Source organism: Herpailurus yagouaroundi, unplaced genomic scaffold (genome assembly GCF_014898765.1).
Source record: "Herpailurus yagouaroundi ecotype Mexico unplaced genomic scaffold, PumYag 209, whole genome shotgun sequence".
NCBI lineage: Eukaryota > Metazoa > Chordata > Mammalia > Carnivora > Felidae > Herpailurus > Herpailurus yagouaroundi.
In genome coordinates, this window is record NW_024412440.1 from 380,643 (window position 1) to 403,310 (window position 22,668).

Consider the following 22,668-nt stretch of genomic DNA (forward strand, 5'->3'; position numbering starts at 1 on the left):
ATGAAATGAGTCATATACAAATAGAACTGGACCATTTTTTTAATTATGTATGTCCTTTGCTATGTAATTTTGTTAAAATGGTCTCATTTTCCTCAACTAAAACAAAGCAGATGGATCAGGCAGTCTGCACTAGAATCAGTTGGAGAGCTTCTAAAAAAGTATGCATTCATGAAAATTCTATTCTAGATATATTCCAGAATCTGTGCGTTTAAAAAGATTCCCACGTGGTTGGGAAGCACATTCCAACTTGGCATCCTTTGGCTTAGATGATCTCTGTGATGTATTTTTATCAGACTTAAGTTATATAAACTCATAATTAAATTGTATAATTTACCAAATTATAACTTCTATTTTTAAACATGCATTCTAATTTTATTGTTTTTAGAAAGTATTTTATTATTTTATGTTGAGTAGGTACTGTTAACTCTTGTGTTTCTAAGACAGTGAGTTTATCTCTAGCCATATCTGTGGTGCAGAGACAAAACCTTAGTGTTTCCTGTAGTGACTGAGGAAAAGGTAATATTGCATGGGTCTTTCTGGGACATGATTTGCTTTTTCCTGAATAGTTAATAAGACCCTCTTGTTGTATTAATTTAGACTATGAGTCCTGAAAGTGGCAAGCTCTGTGCTCTCCTGTTTACCTCACTCTAATTTACCTAAAGTGTTTATTGATTTTTAAACCAATTTTCTCATCCTTTATTTGAAGAGGGTTGTTATTGCTTGGACTGTGTCTTCCAAAACTCATATATTGAAGTCCGACCCCCCAGTACCTCATAATGTGAACTTATTTGGGGATAAAGTCTCAATAGAGAAAATCAAATTTTAATGAGCTCTCTAAGGCGGGCCTTCATCCAATATGACTGGTATCCTTGTAAAAAGAGGAAATTTGAATACAGGTAGTTATGAGGGAGAATGCCACGTGAACATGAAGACCGCCATCTGTACGCCAAGGAGAGTGGCCTGAAATAGATCCTTCCCTCCTAGCCCTTAGAAAGAATCAACCCTGCCAACACCTTAATTTTGGATTTCTAGCCTCTAGGACCAATAGACAATAAATTTCAGTTATTTAAGCCACCCAGCTTGTGCTACTTTATCACTGCAGCCTACTAAACTAATATGAGAGCATAGAACTAATGTAGTTTAGAAAATTTGTAAAATATTTCTCTTTATGAAAATATATTTATTTTTTTTCTTTAGTGCTTACTTAGTAATGTTGAGAGAGAGAAAGCGTGAAAGGGGGAGGGGAGAGAGAGAGGGAGAGAGAATCCTAAGCAGGCTGCACTGGCAGTGCACAGCGCAATGCAGGGCTTGAACCCACAAACCATAAGATCATGACCTGAGCTGAGGTTGGGCACTTAACTGACTGAGCCACCCAGGCACCCCTACAATATATATTCTTTATATATATATATTCTTTTTTTAAATGTTTTTTATTTTTGAGAGAGACAGAGAGAGACAGAGTGTGAATGGGAGAGGGGCAGAGAGAGAAGGAGACACAGAATCCAAAGCAGGATCCAGGCTCTGAACTGTCAGCACAGAGCCTGATGTGGGGCTCAAATTTGTGAACTGTGAGATCATGACCTGAGCCGAAGTTGGATGATTAATTGGCTGAGCCATGCAGGAGCCCCTCTAATATATATTTCCAAAAATTCATCTGCTCCCCTTCTTTTCCCTGGTTATTATCTTAATTCAAACCACACCCTTCTCAGTTCACTTAAGTATCATTGCAGAAGTTTCTTAATTAGTTTCTTAATTAGATGCTCCAAATGTATTTATAAAATAAATGAATTTGAACTGATTACAATCTCCTGTATGTTTCCATAATTAGCTAACTTTTGTAATTGTGAATCTAGTGCCCCTTAAGTGATAACTTGGTTTTAAAGTACTTGCTGCCCTCCAGTATCAATAATGGTTTGAGTATTAAAGAGGAATATAAACATTAAGAAATAAATATATAATATCTTTTGGAGTACCCTTTACAGTGTGAGTTTGGGATTTTTCAGTTAAACAAATATGTTTCATTTTTTTCTGACACTCTGCCAAATTATCAGGAAATGAATAAAAAATTACACTCATAAGGACCAAGGAGATGGTAGATGAGACAGCACTAACACAAGTTTGGAAGCTAGAAAGCAGATGGATGAGTGGTAACTGACTTAGAAGGAAGTTAAAATTTAAGTTGAGAGAGGAAACAAGTCAGAAGCAGGTTGCTTTTTGCAATGGAACTTCAAAAATCTCAGGATATAGAGGCACCAGATGCTTCTGTAAGTAAGGTTATATGTAGGACTAAACATATGAATAGTGATTAAAAGTCTGTAAGAGAAGCAGTTAGTTTCCCTGAATCCCTTCAGAAACCCATTGCTGATCCCTTTCCCCACCCCGGGGAACAGGTTTAATATTGGCAGAGTTTGACCCAGGGATACCCTTCACTCAGAACCAGAAGGTGCAACTAAGAGTCAGGGTTAAGTCAAAGGTATTAAAGAGTAAGTCGTTTCATTGAATGTGAGGTGCTTCTCCCAAGTGACTCAGAATCCTAATAGCCATGTCCACCCCTCCACTGGAACAAGATTGGAGTAGTTTTCTGTAGGGAAATGATCCATCACAAGATAGAATGCTGTGTGAAATAAGATTCCTACATTCAGTCAAGTCTCAAACAGCTTTTGAGTGTTTCACTTCTGCATATGTTCAGAGTACAGAGATCAATAGATGTTTAACAAAATTCCTGACAAGGGAAAGAAAGAACAGTGAACAAACATAAAAAAAAACATTAAAAACGAAGAACTCAGAGGAAACAAACAAAACTATACAATTGTAGGAGAGGAAGTAGATTTTAAAATGTATAACAGCTATTCCAATGGTAATATGAGAAGTTGCAAAGAGTGTACATACATAAAGCAAGAATAGTAGGCTGTAGAATAAAACAATTGAAGACAAAACAGGAAACATTTCATGAACCAGAAAGAACTCCTGGAAATTAAAAATAGGGTAACTCATGAAAAATTGTATAAAAGGTTCAGGAGAAAAGCAAGAGGGGAGGAAACAGGGCAAAATACTATCTCTACTATTGGAGAGACTCACAGTCAAATTCAGAGAATAGTAATTTCCCAGAGCAGAGACTCATAAGTGGAAACCAACCTGGGAACCAGTGTGCGGGCAGGAAAACCTCAACTGCATTTGATGAATTTCTGGAGGTTCAGTGCAGATAACCCTGAGAGTTAAAAACCCCTGGGGAATGTAGTCATGGGGAAGGGGGTCTCATAATTTTGTGAGATTCACCTCCAGGAGCTTGACCAGGTTCTCACAGTAAATATGAGAGAAAAATCCCCTTGGGAGCAAGGGTCAGGGAAGAGGAAACATTTTGAAATACACCAGAGCATTCTGTTCTGCTTAACAGTCCCTGCCCTCAGGGAAACTAGTTAACCAGACCTTAACCTGCTGGAAACATAGTTATCGGAGCCCAGGTGATCTGGGGGAAGGATAACACACAATTCCAGACTACTGTGGCCATCCTCTTTCACATAAGGGGGACCAGGACACTGAAAAAAACATTTGCGAAGGTCACGTCTAGCGATATCGGCTCATAAAGACTGATGCTAACTCGGGACTTAGAACGCTTCGCCTTACCCCATGGCTCACTCCCTCATTTCTAAAGATCTATTTATAGCAGTTCCTTTAACTTGGTGTGTAATGACTGGCTATAAAGAAAAAATTATAAGGCATACCAGAAGGCAAAAACAAAACAAAACAATTTGAAGAGACAGAGCAAGTATCAGAACAGACATGGCATGGATGTTGAACTTAGACCAGTAGTTTAAAACAACTGATTGATATGCCAGGGTCTCTCATAGATAAAATAGACAGCATGCAATGACAGATACATAGTGTCAGCTGAGCTAGAAAGAAACCTTAAGAAATAACCAAAAAGAAATGCTAGAGATAAAAACACTAACAGAAATGAAGAATACTTTTGATGGGCTTATTAGTGGACTGGACATGGCTAAGGAAATAATCTTGGAACTTGAGGATAAATCAACAGAAACCTGCAAAAGTAAAAAGCAAAGAGAACAAAGACTGGACAAAAACAAACAGAACAGAATATCCAAGGACTCTGGGACAATTACAAAAGGTGTTACATAGATGTAATGGGAATACTAGAAAGAGATGAAAGAAGGGGTTAGAAGAAATACTTGAAAGCATAGTAACTGAGGATTTCCCCAAATTAATATCAGACACCAAACCACAGATCCAGGAAGCTCAGAGAGCACCTAGAAGAAAAAATGTCAAATAAATACACCTAGAAATATCATTTTCAAATGATAGAAAATCAAAGATAAAGTACTGAAAGAAGTTGGGCGTGGGGGTGGGGGAAACACCCTAATTATAGAGGAGCAAAGATAGGAATTTCATCTGACTTATCTTCAGAAACCATGCACGCAAGAGGAGAAAATAATAAAATATGTAATGTATTGGGAGAAAATACAGAAGGGAAGTCAATGTCAGAGTTTCGGGCACCTTGAACCGAGGGACAAGGAGAAGGGACCGGGTCCCGGTAATTGAATGGAGTTTTATGTCTTGACAGACGGCAAAGAAGAAAAAAACCAATATCCGTGAGTGGCACTAAGTATACAGTATTTCTGCTCCTTTGGCAAAGACTGGAGGGTCTCACAACTGTGCTGTATTTTCTGTATGGGGTCTCATGGATTTATCTTCAGGTCTTAGAGAAACAGCCTTTCAGGACTTAATTACAAAATGGACAGTAGGCTGTTCCTGGTGTGCTCAAATTTGGACACACCAGTGGGCTTCCTTTCATCTCTTTTTGTTTGTTTTTAAGTTTATTTATTTTGAGAGAGAGTGTGTGAGTGGGGTAGGGACAGAGAGAGAAGAGGAGAGAGAGAGAGAGAGAGAGAGAGAGAGAGAGAGAGAGAGAATGTGAATGGGGGAGGGTTAGAGAGAGAGAGGGGAGAGAGAATCCCAAGCAGACCCCACACTGTCAGCATAGAGCCTGACGTGGATCTCGATCTCATGAACCAAGAAACCATATCCTGAGCCAAAACCAAGAGTCAGACGTTTCCCCTCATCTCTTTTTTAAAATCATTTTTACATATATGGACACAATGACCCAATTAAAGATTTATTTAGAAAAAAATACAGAAACCCAGAAAAATGTTGCACTAGCTAAGTAGCTTTAAGTGTTGAGGTAGAGGACACCATATTCCCTAATATGTCTTGGGAAGGGCCTAGGGTAGTTGCTTTCAAACAATTCTACACTGTTTCCTACAGAGAAGTTGGTTCAACAACTTCTGGTCCACCTGCCCCTCCACCCCCAGTGTTTGGCTTAAATCCTATCAGGAGAGTTGAAATTCTGCTTTTTGATTTCCTAGAGGTTAATAAATATATACATTTTGGTAAAAAATCTAGGTCATCTTTTTTTTTCTTTGTTCGTATCTTTTTGTATGTATGAGGGTTTGGTCCAGACAAACTATGTTGGTTGCCTCTCCCCAAGTACATCGTTCTTTTGGGAGGTGGGTAGAAGAAGAGAATAACTCCTCCTTTATGATGATTTAGTCCTGCTACAATTTAATCATTTCACATTCATTAAATTTCTTATATTTTCATTTAGAGGAAAATGAACTCTAGAATTCTAGTCTTAAGCAGCCAAGTCAGCAGTACTGTCATTTATACTTGCTTTTGGGAGTGAAAATAAGTGGGTGTCTTGGGAGGGCCAGAAGGCATGGAATCATGATGTGTTCTTACCTGATGGAATTGTGTTCCACTTGACTAAGAGCTGTCTGGTCTCCTTAATTTTAATCAAGCCCACTCTTACTAGATATTAGAATCACATGGGAAAATTCTAGATTCTCGGGACATTCCTTCTCTGTCCTGCAGTGGATAGCAATCAGTCACTCATAGGCTTCATAACTCTGCAACATGGGTTGAGAAATAGTGTTGAAACTATTAGATAGTGAGAAGAAACAGGTAGATTTATATTTTACTGTCTGTAAAGCAGACAGTCAAAAGTCAAAAGTTTTACTTTGTTTTAAAAGCTGACCAAAAACAATATTTCTTCCTTGGAGAAATATTTGTTAAATATTTATTTGTTAAGTAAATAAGATTAGGCAAGTTTATTTTTCTTCTCTTAATTTTAATTCCAAAGATATATATGTGAAATTAATTACTGAAATGTTTATGATTTCTCAAGAAGTAATTTAGATTAATTTTTTATATATTTGGTTGTAAGATGAACCTTTCCAATAATTATTTTTAATATATTAGATTTACCTGGCAGTATTTTCCTGCTGTATATATATATATGCACATTTGAGTCATGATTATCTGTTGTGTGGAAAAAAATGTTAAATCTATAGAGCTGAATTTTTAATATTAGGCATACTGTTAAAGAAATTTTTCTAAATACGGTTTAAAAACATTCTGGTGTGATGGCCCAATAGATGCATGAAAAGATACTCAACATCACTAGTCATCAGGGAAATGGAAATCAAAACCTAAGTGAGATATCACTTATCAGAATGGCTAAAATAAAAAAGACAAGAAATAACAGAGTTGGAAATGATGTGGAAACTAAGGAACCCTCATGCACTGTTTGTGGGAATGTAAATTAGCACAGCTACTGTGGAAAACAGTATGGAGGTTCCTACCAAAAATAAAATAGAAATACCATATGATCCAATAATTCCACTACTGAGTATTTACCCAAAGAAACAGAAATACTAATGCAAAAAGATATATGTACTCCTAATTTTACTTCATCAGTATTTACAGTAGCCAGGATATTGAAAGCAACCTCAGTATCCATCAAGAGACAAATGGATAGGGGTGCCTGGGTGGCTCAGTCGCTTAAGTGTCTGCCTTTGGCTCAGGTCACGATCTCACCGTTCATGAGCTCAAGCCCCACATCAGGCTCTGTGCTGATAGCTCAGAGCCTAGAGCCTGCTTCGGATTCCGTGTCTCCCTCTCCCTCTGCCCCTCCCGTGCTCATGCTCTATTTCTTAAAAATAAATAAACATTGAAAAAAAATGAAAAAATAATGATAAATGGATAAGGAACATGTGGCATACATGTGCACACGCTCACACACACACACACACACACACACACCACACACTCTAACAGAATGGAATATTATGCAACTGTTAAAAAGGATGAGATCGTGCCATTTTTGACAACATAAATACATCTAGAAGGTATTATGCTAAGTGAAGTAAGTCAGTCAGAGAAAAACAAATACCATATGGATTCACTCATATGTAGAATCTAAAAAGAAAAACCAAATGAATAAACGAACAAAAAGCAAAATCAGACCTACAAATATACAGAACAAACTGATGATTGCCAGTGGGGAGGAGAGTAGGGGATTGGACAAAACATATGAAGAGGAGTGGGACATTTAGGCTTCCAGTTATGGGATGAGTAAGTCATGGGAATAAAAGACACAGCATAGGGAATATAGTTCATGACATTGTAATAGTGTTGTATGGTGACAGATGTTAGGTATACTTGTGATGAGCATAGCATAACATGTAGAGATGTTGAATCACTATGTTGTACACCTAAACTAGTATAACACTGTGTGTCATCAATATTCAAAAAAATGTTTAAAATCATTGTGTTATGAAAATGTTCTTTTACATTATTTTCTTTGGTACAGTTACACCTGTTGAACAATATTGTCTGCACACTTTCTGATAGATACATATGCATGTGTTATTGCTGGGCTGCAAAATTGAATGAATGAGTTCCTCTTTTGTTCTAATAACATTTTTTAAACCAAGCAGAATAATTCCGACTCTAATATTAGTTTTGTACATTCTTCTAATTGGAGGAGAGGCAGAGTTGTGAAAAACATCAACATGAAAAATTAATAAATGTTCCAAAGGACTCTGTGTTGGAATTAATAATATTTCATAAAAAGAAATGTATTCCTATGTAAAGTTTTATATTTTTTATTCAAATATTGTAGGGTTCTCATGAACCTGAAAATGCCATAGCAGCATCTTTAGTAAAGTTTTTTTTTCTTTGTATTGAGTGGCAAAAGTTGTTTTTAAAAAAATCATTAAGTGTTCGTTTCACTTAAGTCAAAAATTCTTTTTGATGTTACTAAATCAAATTTAATTAAAAAGAATGAAGCTCATAATAAATGGTTTTTAAAGAAAATGCCCATTTTTTTTCTTAAGATGGTTATTTATTTATTCATCTTTTTATTTTTATTTTAAAGATAACAGGCTTTATCATCCAGCAAGTGAAAGTATTCAAACATGTATTTTTCTACATAACTTATTGTGAAGGATGATAAATACAATTTTTAAAACTTCTAATATTGTATTGCTAATTTTCTACAAAAATCTTGCATGTTTATATAGAACTGGAGTTCTAGTTAATACTGCTATTCTTGGTATACATAGTTTAGCTCATTTTTTTCAAGTCTATTTATTTAATAAAACTCAAACAAACAAGGAACCAAACAAATTTGATATTTCGTGAGTAGTGTCCATGTGGTGAGGCATTTTGTGCACATCGTGGCATTTCATGCTCACTGCAATTGTTCCATAGATGAGAGAACCATGGCTCAGGGGTGTTAATTAGATTTATTGCAGTGGCAGAGCCTGGCGTCTACCCAGGTCAGGTCAACTTTAACACTCTTCTCTTTGTACCCAAACGGCTTCCCATGGTGATAATAGCTTACAGTTCGAATAGGTCACACATTTGGACATAAAAGTGGTCCCACAGTTTGAAATTGTAATCAGGAGAATATATGTGTGTGTGTGTGTGTGTGTGTGTATATATATGATATATATATACATGTATATATATACATGTACATGTATATATATACATGTATGATGTATATATATACATGATATACATATATATATATGATTTTAGGCATCAGTTGTCACTCCCACTCCCCATTTTTAGTCTATTTTTTAAAAGACAGTTACTTTAAATCCATTAAACCACTGATACTGTATTTTGTATCTCTGCTTTGTAAGAAGAATATGGCGTTTGTTTTCTTTTTTCATTCAGCTGCCATTCTCAGTTTTCCATGATCCAGTTTTGGCCTTCTGTATTTACATTTTTGTATATGAAGGCTGATATCATTTACTTTTTTTCTGGTGATTAAAACTAAATGTTCTGCCATTGTTTATTGATGAAGTCTAAATGTTGAATGCAGTATACATTTAGAATTTTGTGACTATGTACACTCTTTTCACTGAAGAACCAGTGATCACTTTGATTACATTTTCCCTTTTTTGTATTGTTTCCTGCCATCTCCTAAATTCTCAGAATCAGGTGTACATTATAGGTATATGTCGTAGACTCTGGGTCTAAAATTCTCTCTTGTCTAGCAAAAGAGCGGGACTCAGGATTGAAAGCGAGAGATGGCTAATGTCTGGGAAAAGGCAAGAGCCCCGAATAAGGGTACTTGCCCTGTTTTTATTAGGATTAGAAGGCTTACAAACATGGCGATGGATGTGTACAAAGGGATAATGAATCTGTGAACATTAACTTATGGAAGTGAAGGAAAGGGTGTCTTGAAAATATTCGTGGTTAGGGGTTTGGGTTAATACAAAACAAAATCCCCGCGCCGGCAGTCTGGAGAAAGATTGTTTAGAGGGGACAGGAGCCAGCACCTCTGTTTACCTTAGCCTAGGGGATGAGACAGGTAGGGGAAATAACCTCAGGGTTGACAAGGCACCTTTTCTTTAGTTAACCATTTCCCCTCTGGGCTGCTTTGCCTGCAGCGCAGGGTCCATAGTCCAATTCACCAATTTATCTAATCTGGCCCTAGTCTCCTGTGAAAGCAGCTTTTCTGCTATAGTACTAAATTGGGGGTGCTTCCACCCTGAATATCTAATCTTGTTTATTTCATATACCTATGTATTGGGCACCTTTGCACCTGTTCCTATTTTAGGCCTTTGCCTCTCCCTCTCTATTCTGAGTGCTCTGCACCCCGCCTCTATTTTGGGGTGCCTTTGCACCTCCCTATTCCTGGCACTTTTGTGCCTCCCTATTCTTGGGGTGCCAATCTGGTTTGCCCAAACTCGGGTGTGAGCATTTTATGACTTTGTATTTCTTTATGCCTTGTTAACCCATTAGTGTAAGCCCCAGGGGATTCCTAAATTTATCCCCCACAGGTATGTGTTACCATTCATTACTATTTTTTATTGTTATTTATTGTAGATTTGTTATCTGCACTCACTATCCTATTGTATGTTAATTTATTATTCACATTTGCATATCAAGTTTACATGTCTTAGTTCACTTAGCTTCCCATTTACTTGGGGCCAATTGACATAATTATTTGTATGCTTCTTAGACCTGAGCATAGCACTTTACCCAAGAAATAAAAGTGCCCTAGGGTAACACTATCACCGTTTTTAACCATTCATTCACTGAACAAATATTTATTGAGTGGCTTATAGTCCAAGCATTGATGTATCAACTGAAGATACATTTAGTAACAAGGCAGTGAAAAAAATCTCATGAAGCTAGCCTACTAGTAGAAGTGACAGTCGATGTACTAATTAAATGAATCAATGGAGTGTTAGCTAGTGATGAGTGGTAAGGAGAGAACACTGGGGAAGAGGCATATGGAATGTTAGAGAAGGCTGATCTTTTAGATTGAAACATTAATTCAAAATTTTGAAAGACAAACTTAAAATAGAAAGCTCATTAATTATTATTAAGGCAGGAACACAGAAAGCAACACCATGTTGCTTTCAGTAGAATATTTTTATGGCACCTAGTACCTACACTACTTGTATTCTTATACGTAGTACAATTCTTCCTCCTGTTTAGGTCTAACCTCTTGAAAAAGTGACACTCACTTTTTCAAACTTATAATGCCCTTAGATTGCTCATTCCAGTTTACACTGCATCCATATCCCTGACAGTCTTTTTTCTAAAAACACCAAATGTCCCCTAGTAGAGAACATTTTGTATTATTTTCTTGTGCTCCCCATTTTGTTAAATAACCATTGGTACCTTTTTCCTCCTTCATGCTATTCCCTTCTCTACTTGCTTTTGTGCCCTCAATCTTTGTAGAATTCCTTCTTAATACTTAAGCCATTATTTCTCAATTGCTTTTAAAGGATCTTCTCTAAAAAAATATTTTGTATTTGTTAAAGGATCAATGTATCAAAAAGACGTACCATTCCTCAGTGTGTGTGCACATACCTTATTGTGAAACCTCAAAATGGCAAAACTTCAAGAAGCTACAATTGTTAGAAATTCCAATATTGATCTCTAAGATACTAACAGAATAAGTAGAAATAGAATCAGTATGGTTATAAAAAAAAACTTGAACTAATTTTCGCCAACTAGATCTAATTGACATATAGAACATTGCATTCAACAACTGCAGAATCCACATTTTTGCAAGTGTGTATGGAATATTCATGAAGACCATATGCTGGACGATAGAAGAAATGGCAGAAAAGTTAGAAGAAGGTAAACATACAGAGTATGTTCTCTGATCATAATAAAAATTAGTTAAAAATCAGTAAGAAAACAACAGCAGGACAATACCCAAATATTTGAAAATTAGCACAGTTCTAAATAATCTATGGGTAAAATACAAAATAACAAGGAAGAGTAGAATTATTTTAATTGAATTGGGATGAAAATGCAACGTATCAAAATTTAGGGGACACAGATGAAGTAGTGCCTAAAAAGAGATTCATGGCTTTAAGTTCTTGGATTAGAAAAGAAAGTTTAAAATTAAATAGTAAAGTGGAAATGAAGGCAACAATTACAGAATTTAGAAGTGGTTTCTACAAATGAGAACAGAGAAATAAATGGGGCAGCACCTGATGGTAATATGTGGTGAAGGAAGACTTTGTCTTTTCTGCTTTTTCTTTCTTTTTTTAGTGGGCAAAATTTTTAGAAATTCTGTATCCTAAAGGAAATGATCCACCAGAGATGGGAAAATGAACGATACAGGAAAGTGAAAAGTTGGAAGAATACAGTCAGAGGATTTATAAGATAGAATATGATCCAGTGTAGAAGGTTTCTCTCTGCTAAGTGTGTAAAATGCTCACTCATTTTAACAAGAGGCGAGTATGTAGTCAGATGTGGTGGAGAGCGCTATGGGCGCTTTATTATTTCTATTTTCTTATAGTAGTTGAGATCGTCAGAAAAGAGGGAAGAGATGGTAGAAGTTTGAGGAGCTATATGAAATAGTTCTCTAGAGCAGCAGGGGAGTGAATGACCTGGAGAAATGTGGAGTTGCTGAGCAACGCTCCTCTCCTATGTGATAGTATGGACTCTGAATGTGAAGTAAGGCCTGTTTAGCACATACGTGTGTTTGTGCCTGCCATCTGTTATTTGTAGTAGAAAGAGAGTTGGATTTAGCAAGGTTGTAGTTCTGCCTATAGAGTGGGCCTGAGTCAGAGAGGCAAGCAAAATGATTGTTTATGCCAGAGTCTGCTTACTTGGTGAAACATTTGGTACAAGCCGGTAAGCAGGGAAATGAGAATGAGAGTATCGATAGATTGAAGTTGTTGATGATGTCGGACATTCTTTGGAATCACAGTCCCAGATAGTGAGCTGGAAAGTAAGAGGTGCTGAATGGACAGAGGAATGTTGGCTTATGTTGTGATGTGTTTTAAAAGGTTTAGACACAAGGGATGCCTGGAGGCTCAGTTGGTTAAGCATCCGACTTTGGCTCAGGTCATGATCTTGCAGTTCACGAGTTTGAGCCCCGCGTCTGGCTCTGTGCTGACAGCTTGGAGCCTGGAGACTGCTTCACATTCTGTATGTGTGTCTCTCTCTGTCCCTTCTCTGCTAGTATTCTGTCTCTCTCTCTCAAAAATAAATAAAAAATTAAAAAAAAAGATTCAGACACTTTACTTTCAATATCTCGTTCACTCAGTCTATCATTAGGTGTACTCCTAAAAATTTGTTCAAAGTTAAATATCCATGCAGTCATTTTAATGTATGCAGCATAGTAGATTTACCATTTAGACGGGTTTTCTTTGCAGTGGCAAAAGAATTTAATTTTTTGAGCTCAGCTGGACATATGGATTTTTACATAAATGGCCTACTTCTGAAAAAAAACCTGTAGTGTTTACTTTGCTCTTTTAGCTTTCTTGGCACAACTGATTTTTAAACTTCTTGCTTTTGAAACTGAAAAAAAATACATATTAACACCTCTCATTTATTTGCTGTTACTAAATATTGATTTCAGGCTAAAGATTATTTATATATATTTATACATATTATATATGTGATGTGTTTTCATAACAACCTTGCAAGGATGTTACTACTAGCTTCAGTTTGTAGATTAATAAAATAATACTGTGGTTAGCTATTTTAAGTTCTTAGGTGCATATGGTTCAGAGCTCACAGACCTAGTATTTATACTTTATTCTGTCTGTGTCAGGGAAAAATTGTATCAGACATTGTTAAACAAGCAAGGGAGAAAATTTATTTAGGACTGTTGCAGTAAAGGAGAGAGATTGAACTCAACAACTTGGAAACAAAAGGTTAGAGGATTTTTAAGTTCTGGGATGAAGACAGTGGAAAAATCCTGGAGAGGGGAGATTGCTCCATGTGATTCCACCATGATTTGCTAATTGTCTCTTAAGAAAGTTAGGGTCCTATGTTCCCATAGATAAGGGAGGTAGAGGCTCTCGATTCTTTGTTGAATACCTTTCAGAGCAATGGCCCTCAGGTTCTTGAGAAAGACATTTCTGGTTTGTAAAACCGGTGAAAGCCTGGGAGAAGATTTAAATCTCAAAGGGGCAGAAAAAAAGAATTTATAATTGGACTTTTTCTAAAATAAAGGTTCTAAGAAAAGGGAGGTCAGAGGCCTATGGTCAGGAAGAAACCTGTCAGGAAATCAAGCTGAGGGAAACTTTAAAACCATCTTGGTCATCTGACTCCAAAGACTTTAAGTTGTAACTTTCAGAAAAAAGATTTATTTTAAACTATGTTGTTAGCTTTCTTCTTAAATGTCAAAGATGCTCATTTTTTCCTGATTATTACATGCATTTTTGAACATATGGAATCTTAGAGTAAAAGGCAAACAGTCATCAAACACTCAGACAGCAAATTCCCTATGTGACCCTTTCAGACAGCATGAGAAAAGAGCTGAAATACAATGTTTGCAGTTGTAGGGGGGGGAAAGTAATTTTCCTTTGCACTCTAGGTTCTGTGGCTGTTTCCCCCTGGTAATAAAAGAATAACAAGAGAAAAGCAATCAGAAGTTTAATATGTATACCTCATGTGTACATGGGAGATACCCAGGAAAGCTGTAAAACTCCCCCAAATGACCCAAGCCATCACCTTCAATACTATCTTCAGCTAATGACAAAAGAATGATGTGGGAGTGGGGAGACTAGTTCTGGGAGATTATCAAGGCAAGTATAGTAAGGTTGTTATGCTGATTTAAGTCTGGTGCCTTCTCCACTGATAAAGAGCTGTCAGTCATCCTTCTCTTCCTGGTACAGGGAGAGAGTTACCCTTACAAATGGAGATTTACTTTATGAATAAGGGTAGTATCTACTCTGATTTAAGAGCTTCTCCCATGGCTGCTTTTTCTCAAAAATAATCAGATCAAAATAATCTTTATGCTAAGAAGGCATACTCTGGAATGGCATATTCTGCTACCCTTCACAATTTAAGCTTTTTTTAAAGGAATTTTATTTTGTCTTAACTAGATCCATTTTGAGCATTGTAACACTTTAACACAATAACCATTTCTGTTATGTCATTACCTAATTAAATGTACCTTAAATTCTTTGGAAAGGTATTGCAAAATTTTTTGCTTGTTAATTCAACCCAGTGGTTAATAATACATTCTCACAAACATCTTCCTGTCTAATTAATAAAATCACAGAATTTCAAACTGTGAATTTTAAACTTGCTAAGACACCCTGTGATCACCAGTGTAACTCATTTTTTAATCTGTCCAGAAATATCTTTTGGTAAATTCTTGGCAGATGATTATCACTGAACTTCAGGTACATGCTTTCAAGATAGCCTAGCCTCTTTATGAATCACTTTATTGATTATTCACTTGACACATGTCAATGGGCTTTGTGAGAGTTTTAAAATGCTGTGGTTACAACTTTGTTAAGAATAAATCAGGGAAGACTCAAGAGGATTATGATCTGGAGTTAGATTTGCTGTTAATGGTGATTCCTGAAGAACCTGGGAGAGGATTTAAATATGCAAAAGACACCATTTAAGGGGTGTAAGGCTCTGGGCAAATTATTAGAACTTAGGCCAACAAGCTCTAAGAAATAATACAAGATTTCAGCTTTGAGAAGCAGAGCGCAAAATAGGCTTTGGTTCTTGACAAGTAAAGACAGAAAGTATATGTGTTATTTAGCTGACCATAAAGTAGACTCGGTACACAGTCCCAAAATTTCTGGTAAGAAGATTCTAGGAATATTCTATATCTGGAATTTCAAACAGCCAGTCAGGTTTTTGCCATTATGCATCTGTAACTCTCAGCTGTAAGAATGGAAATCAGAAGTAGAATTCCAGTCCCTGAGAGATCATTGGAAGGAGCAGGAAGTACAAATAATCTTAAAACTGGAATCCAAGATAATGTTTCTGTCTCAGACATAATGTCAAATCCCTTCTGTTTAAACTTGGCAGAAAGATGAAATTATCCTAGCAGTCAAGTTTTGATACCAAAATCTAGAATGCTAGACTAAGATTTCTTTAATTATTTTTGACTATGGTGTCCATAGTTCTTGAAGATGGGTTACTGCTGAACCTATAGATGTTTGACTCAAACTAGATGGCTTCCTAATAGCTTGGTAGTCTAAAAGGCAACATGATGATTTAATGTTTTATATCTATTAGAGTTTTTGGTTATATGCTTCATTTTTAGTATTTTATTTAAGAACATTCTGAATTACATTTGTACTTAATAAATATACATCAAATGTGAAGCCTAATTCTCCAAAGACATCAATTACAATTCATTACAAATGAACTATGCAGTTTCCTTAATTCAATCATAAAGTCAAACCAATTAATCATAGATAACACATACATAGATCCTAAGTATCAGAATTACATTCCATTTTTTTGTATCATTAGCTATATATATATGTGTGTATATATACATACATATATATGTATATAGGTAACCTTATAATATATCAGCTATATATCTAACCTTATAATTTATCAGTTTACTTATTAGACCCAGACAGTATAATTGTGAACAAAATGGCCCCTTGCAGTCAAGGTGCTTTTGAGTCTAATGCAACGTCTTGAGAGGGACTTCTAGGAGTATATTATTCTCTAGGCAAGGAGTATATTTGGCAAGAGTTGTTTATAAAACAGTACATTTGAGTTGTGTTTAGGAAAGATTTGTTTTCCAGTTTGCTGCAAGTTGTTTTACTCTTGTATAAATGTTGTATCTACATTGTTCAAGGATCTATAAATTGGGGGCAAATTTATATACATATATTATTTTAATTTTCATAATTCAGTTTTACTTGATCCTAAAAACTGTTTCCAGTAGATGGGTTATCAAAATATACTCAAAATATAAAAAAATATATCTATCATTTGTTAAGTGCTACATATGTATGTTTATAATTGAAAATGGGGTTGCGGGGCGCCTGGGTGGCGCAGTCGGTTAAGCGTCCGACTTCAGCCAGGTCACGATCTCGCGGTCCGGGAGTTCGAGCCCCGCATCGGGCTCTGGGCTGGTGGCTCAGAGCCTGGAGCCTGTTTCCGATTCTGTGTCTCCCTCTCTCTCTCTGCCCCTCCCCCGTTCATACTCTGTCTCTCTCTGTCCCAAAAAGAAATAAACATTGAAAAAAAATTAAAAAAAAAAAAAAGAAAAAAAAAGAAAATGGGGTTGAAAGTGACCTTTGATCACACTAACGTCTTAGCCATTTTCTGAGTTGTAGACTGTGTTTGAGAATCTAATGAAAGATTAGATGGAGAAGTGGGGAAACAACTTATGTATAAAATTTCATCTAAAATGTTGAGTTCTTTCATGGGTCACTTGGAATTGAGGAATAAAGACCTTTGCCATAGGTAAAGGGATTTGTTTTAGGTCCTTAGAATGCCAACAAATAATTTTTAGATATTTCAAATTATAAAAGTTGAACTTTATGAAGATGATTTTAGCCAATTTAATTTTTAGGTATACTGACTTTAGGAGAAATGTTCTGCTTTCACAGCAGAATAGACACTTATGATGACCCAATAATACCCTGTGTTATCTTCCTTTATTATTTAGGCTGTTTATTCCAAAGTTGTCACAGTTGATGCTTTTTTTTTTTTTTTTTTTGGTTACAATTAAATTTAACGTGTCTTATTTCAGGCTGAATTTTGTCAGCAAGGAAAAAAACGAAATCAATATCATTTTCTGTTGTTAGAAGAATGAATTAAAAATCTTGTTTCTGTGCTGTTTTATTATCTGTATTAGCAAATACCTATTTCCTATTCCTTATGTGACATTTATGCCCTGGTACCTTGTTTCCTTTTTCCTTACTTAGTGCTCCACTCACAAGGTCATAGATGCTTGTTGGTAGGGCACAGTGCATGAATAAAACAAGGGAGATTTGTGGGCTTTTAGGGTCAGTACTTCATCCATCTATTTATCCACTGATGTGACAGATTTAATAAATGCTTTCTGTGTGCCTGATGCTTCTTTACATTATCTCACTTGATGCTCACAATATCCCTATGAAGTAAATATGGTTTTTCTTACTCATCTTTGAAAAGCAAAGTACCCTTTGAAAATGAAGTACCCTTAGGATGAATGAAGTATAAACATGGCCCTTGTTTTCTTAGAGCTTACAGTGTAGTGGAGATCAACTTAAAGACACAGGTGAGTGAATACTATGATGGTCAAATACAGAATGCAGTGGAAACAGCTAGCATGGACTTCAGTCAGAAGAAGAGGGTTTCCTAGAATAAGTGACAGAAATTCTGGAGGCTCAAGGATGGAGGATGCATTACCACTGGAACAAAGAGTGCAAAGGCTAGGGAAGTAATTTGGGGACAGTTTAATAAAGGGTCTTGCAAGCCTTGTTAAGAAGTTTGGGCTTGATGCTCAGGATAAGGAATGCCACTGTAGGGTTCTCAGCAGCCAAATATACAATCAGATTGTAGTTTGAAAAGGTAGTAAATCTGATAAGAACACACAATTAGTAAAAAATATAAACCTTGAGATAGATTGATTTGGAGGTTGTTGCCTTCACTCCAAGCTTGAAGTGATGGCTGTTTAGACTCGGGTTCTGGCAGGGAGCTTGGAGAGAAGTGGACGTATTAGAACAATTGTAGAAGACATAATCTGGCACAAAAACAGACACATAGACCAATGGAATAGAATAGAAACCCCAGAACTAGACCCACAAACGTATGGCCAACTCATCTTTGACAAAGCAGGAAAGAACATCCAATGGAAAAAAGACAGTCTCTTTAACAAATGGTGTTGGGAGAACTGGACAGCAACATGCAGAAGGTTGAAACTAGACCACTTTCTCATACCATTCACAAAAATAAACTCAAAATGGATAAAGGACCTGAATGTGAGACAGGAAACCATCAAAACCTTAGGGGAGAAAGCAGGAAAAGACCTCTCTGACCTCAGCCATAGCAATCTCTTACTCGACACATCCCCAAAGGCAAGGGAATTAAAAGCAAAAGTGAATTACTGGGACCTTATGAAGATAAAAAGCTTCTGCACAGCAAAGGAAACAACCAACAAAACGAAAAGGCAACCAACGGAATGGGAAAAGATATTTGCAAACGATATATTGGACAAAGGGCTAGTATCCAAAATCTATAAAGAGCTCACCAAACTCCACACCTGAAAAACAAATAACCCAGTGAAGAAATGGGCAGAAAACATGAATAGACACTTCTCTAAAGAAGACATCCGGATGGCCAACAGCACATGAAAAGATGCTCAAGGTCGCTCCTCATCAGGGAAATACAAATCAAAACCACACTCAGATATCGCTTCACGCCAGTCAGAGTGGCCAAAATGAACAAATCAGGAGACTATAGATGCTGGTGAGGATGTGGAGAAACGGGAACCCTCTTGCACTGTCAGTGGGAATGTAAAATGTTGCAGCCACTCTGGAAAAGAGTGTGGAGGTTCCTCAGAAAATTAAAAATAGACCTACCCTATGACCCAGCAATAGCACTGCTAGGAATTTACCCAAGGGATACAGGAGTACTGATGCATAGGGGCACTTGTACCCCAATGTTTATAGCAGCACTTTCAACAATAGCCAAATTATGGAAAGAGCCTAAATGTCCATCAACTGATGAATGGATAAAGAAATTTTGGTTCATATACACAATGGAGTACTACGTGGCAATGAGAAAGAATGAAATATGGCCCTTTGTAGCAACGTGGATGGAACTGGAGAGTGTGATGCTAAGTGAAATAAGCCATACAGAGAAAGACAGATACCATAAGTTTTCACTCTTATGTGGATCCTGAGAAACTTAACAGAAACCCATGGGGGAGGGGAAGGAAAAAAAAAAAAAGAGGTTAGAGTGGGAGAGAGCCAAAGCATAAGAGACTCTTAAAAACTGAGAACAAACTGAGGGTTGATGGGTGGGAGGGAGTATTGAGGAGGGCACCTTTTGGGATGAGCACTGGGTGTTGTATGGAAACCAATTTGACAATAAATTTCATATATTGAAAAAAAAAGACATCATCAACAAGACTTGAGGACTGATTGACTGCAGGGGTATGAGGGAGGGAGGGAGGGATGGAGGAGAGTATTGGATGCAGAGGTATCAGGATTTAGTGTCTGGTAAAACCTACCTCTTTGACAAGAAAGAATTACCAGCAGATCTGAAGATGAGTTCAATTTGGGATAAAAAATCCAAAGGACAATCAGGGACATTGGTGTCATGGAAGCCAAGGGAGAAACTTTTAGGGAGCCAGTGGTCTAGCTGTCACATGTTGCCAGACATCATGTGAAATAAGAAGAGCCCGGGGTGCCTGGGTGGCTCAATCGGTTGAGCAGCCGACTTCGGCTCAGGTCATGATCTCGTGGTCCGTGAGTTCGAGCCCCGCGTCGGGCTCTGTGCTGACAGCTCAGAGCCTGGAGCCTGTTTCAGATTCTGTGTCTCCCTCTCTCTGACCCTCCTCCCATTCATGCTCTGTCTCTCTCTGTCTCAAAAATAAGTAAATGTTAAAAAAAAAGAAGAGCCAGCTGCCTACCTCCACTTTACAAACAATTGAACCTTTTATTCTGAGAATCAGATTTGGTTAGTAATTTTACTTACGCAGTTTGTAAATTCTAGAGTGAAATTAGAGCTCCGAATTTGTGACTAAAGCTCACGCTTTGTCTGCTTGTTTTTTTTTAATAGACTTTTTTTTTTTTAGCAGTTTTGGGTTTATAGAAAAATCGAACAAAAAATATGGAGAATTTCCACCACCCCTCCTCCCCAGTTTCCACTGTTACTAGCATCTTGTGTTACTGTGGTACATTTGCGACAACTGATTTATACATGTTGATATTTGCAAATAAATACATTATTATTATTAAAGTCCATAGTTTTATTTTTTACATTAAGGTTTATTCTTTGTTTTGTTTACATTAAGGTTTACATTAAGGTTTATTCTTTGCTTTGTACATTCTGTGGGTTTTGACAAATGTAGAATGATATCTATCCGTCATTACGATATCTTTCAGAATACTTTCACTGCCCTAAAAATCCCCTGTATTCCACCTATCCATCCCCACTTCTCCACCTGCCCCCACTGCCAAGCCCGTTAGCAAACACTGATCTGTTTACACTTTCTATAATGTCCCTTCTCCAGATGTCATATAGTTGGAATCATATGGTATGCAGCCTTTTAAGTTAGGCTTCTTTTATTTAGCAGTATTTGAGTTTTCTCTGTGTCTTTCCATGGCTGGACAGCTCATTTCTCTTTATTGCTGTAAAATGTTCTATTATTGGGATGTACCCATTTGTTTTATCAATTTACCTATTGAAGGACATCTTGGTTACTTCCAAGTTTTTGCAAATATGAATTGGGTTGCTGTAAACAACCAGGGGCAGGTTTCAGGTGGATAAATCATTTGGGTAAATACCATGGGACCCAAATGCTGGATGATATGGTAAGGGTATGCTTAGTTTTATAAGAAAGTGTAGACTGTCTTTCAAAGTTGCTAAACCATTTTGCATTCCCACCAGCAATAAATGAGACTTTCTACTGTCCCACATCCTCACTGGTATTTGGTGTTGTTGGTGTTTTGGATTTTAGTCATTCCAGTAGTTGTGTGGTGGTATTTCACTGTTTTGCAATTCCCTAATGATATATGATGTTAAACATCTTTTCATATGCTTATTTGTCATCTGTAAATCTTCTTTGGTGAGGTGTCTGTTAAGATCTTTTGCTGGCTTTCAAAGTGGGTTGTTTGTTTTCTTATTATCATTTACTCCTTTTCTCTTACCAGTAACTTTATATTTAACATGCATCTCTCCTAAATTGCTTATGGTTGGGTCTTATTTCTTTTGTTCTAATATTCTTTATGTTTTAATATGTTCAGTTCATTAACATTCAGTGCTATCATTTATATGGTTGGATGTAGGTCTACCTAAGTTGTTTTCTGTTTTCCCTTTTCTACATTTAAAAAAATTATTTGCCTTTTTTTTTCTTTTAGGAATTCAAGTTTTATATACCTATTGGCTTTTTAGGAATTATCTTTTGAAATTTTTTTAGTGACTGCTCTAGGGACTACAATACATGGCCTTACCTTTTCATAGTCCACTTCATGTTAATATCGCACCATTTATTTTTAAATATGACACAATTTATTGAAGTTAGAAACTTTGCACTTATTCTTCTGTTACTTTCATAAATTTCATATCCCATAAGACAATACTATATTTTTTCTTTATGAATATATCTGTATTTTAAAGAATTCCAGAGGAAAGCTCTTATTTTATATTCACTCAATAGTAACCATTTCTTATAGTCTTTTTTGAAATCCAAAGTTTTCACTCTGGTATCATTTCCCTTCAGCATACAGAAGTTTCTTATACTTGTAGTCTGATACTGATGATGACACACTTTCTTAGATTTCTTTAATTGAAAAAGCCTTTATTTCACTTCTTTGAAGGATCTTTGTCTATAAAATTATGGTGTAATAGTTTTTTCCTCCCCTCATTCTAGAGTTTAGGATACTGTTTCCGTGTTACCTGGTTTCCATGATTGCTGATAAGAATCCTTGGTCACAAAACTGTGTTTCTTTGGCTGTTTTCAAAATATTGTCTTTACTTTTGGTTTTCAGTAATTTAACTACAATGTGATTAGTGTGGTCATCTTCATTTATGCAGTTGGGGATTTTCTGAGCTTCTTGAACTTGGAAAAGTATGCCTTTAACAAAATTGGGCAGTTTCTGGCTACTATTTCTTCAAATTATTTTCTGTTCTATTTTCTCTTTTGTGTTCTTCCTGGAAATCCAATTATATTATATAAGACATTTTTACATTGTTGCACAAGTCCCTGAACTGTGTTCCTTCTCTATTCCTCTTCTCTTTGTTTTTCAAATTGGATAAATTCTGTTGATCTATGATCAAGTTCACTGACTCTTTCCTGTGTCATCTCCATTCTACTTCAAAGCCCATTCAGTGAATATTTTTCAGGTATTTTTGCTTTTTGTTTAATTAAACAAAATATTTTTTAGGGGC

General features: G+C 36.4%; 1 protein-coding gene across 12 annotated transcripts in view; it reads left to right on the top strand.

Annotated features, from left to right (window-relative positions):
• The window catches only part of KCNT2 (potassium sodium-activated channel subfamily T member 2), a 361,485-nt gene that overhangs the window by 176,075 nt on the left and 162,742 nt on the right, over nucleotides 1–22,668 (top strand). The window lies entirely within an intron of this gene.